Source organism: Arachis duranensis, chromosome 8, assembly GCF_000817695.3.
Source record: "Arachis duranensis cultivar V14167 chromosome 8, aradu.V14167.gnm2.J7QH, whole genome shotgun sequence".
NCBI classification, from domain to species: domain Eukaryota; kingdom Viridiplantae; phylum Streptophyta; class Magnoliopsida; order Fabales; family Fabaceae; genus Arachis; species Arachis duranensis.
In genome coordinates, this window is record NC_029779.3 from 35,013,272 (window position 1) to 35,014,859 (window position 1,588).

The following is a 1,588-nucleotide window of genomic DNA, read 5'->3' on the forward strand; positions in this document are numbered from 1 at the left end:
CTATAACTAGTTTTAAAAAACAATTAATCAAATTGATAAAAATTAATTTGTAACTCGATTAATTAAATCAAAATCGATTTGACGATTTAAAATTTTAAAATTAATTATTCAAATATAAATTTATTATAAACCTAAACTAATTTTATAATAGATAGACAAAAAGACTAAATTTATTTGTTTAAAGTGCAAAATGTTAGTTCATAAGTGAAAGTTTATTTTTATATGAAATTAATTTTTCAATAAATAAACTAATTTTTAAATGAAAAATTGATTTTTAAACAAAAAATTATTTTTCTAATTATCTGAAAACTGATCTATTATTTTTATAAACTGTTAATAACTAATTTGTTTTCATTTAAAATTAGTTTAATTTAACATAATTTTTTATTAATTTAAATCAAGTTTGGTTTTTTTATTAACTTTAAAATCACTTCTTCGTACATATTCTCTTTTTCGTAAATGAAATTAACTTTTTTATTTAACATTTTTTCTTTATTTTTTGGTATTTTTTTATTCTTCTTTTTTCTATTTTTTTCGTTTATTTTGATTATTCTTTTCTATTACTATTAACTATTCACTTAAAATCAATCTTGATGAAAATGACACAAATATAATTTACAAAAAAAATTAAAATTGTAATTGCAAGAAGAAGGATCACAAATTTTTTATTTGAATATGATTACAATTTGCTGAAGAAGCTATTAATTGAGATTAGTTAAAATGCTAAATATTTTAATCAAATAAATAGAGTAATATAAAAAAAATAATAAAAAATTAATTAATTAAAATATTAATATTTTTATTTTTTTAAAGAATTTCTGACTAAACCTAAAAAAACTTAAAAAATATTCTATTTCAAATAAAGTTAGAAAATAAATATTTAATTCTTTTTTATTAAAATAATAAAATTTATAAATTTAATAATAATTACTTATTTATTTTTTATTTTATTAATTTTTTATTTAAAAATATAAATTTTATGTTAAATTAGTAAAATTATAAATAATTTAATCAAGTAAAAAGTAAATATAAATAATAAATTAATGTGTCCACTGTCCATAGATCATAAAAAAATAAAAAAAAATTGCTGAAAACACATGTTGCTAAAATTAAAAGAATTTAAAGTATGTTATGAGAGATATACATATTGCCACTTAAAGTTAAAAGAATTCATGGTATATTGTGGGAGGGACACTTGTGCGACTTTCGGGATAAATTAGTGTTATCTTAATATTCTTAGACGTTTCTTGATTCTCAAAATAGATTAGTGTTATCTTAATATTCTCACTTTTCTTGAACTAAAAAGCATAATAGTATTAGTGATATGTTGCGGAAGAGATACCTATGCATAGCTTTGGAATAAATTAGTATTATGTTAGTAATTTTATAAACTTCTTAACTGAAATACAATAGTATCAGTAATATGTTATGTGAGAGGGAGAGTACACTTGTGTGGCTCTGATACCCTTCTTGAACTAGAAAACACAATAATATTATTTTATAAATATTATTTTCTTTGTTGATGTAATTAACTTTTTTAACTTTTTCATTCAACACATTTAATAGAATTTATCTTTAATATATATAT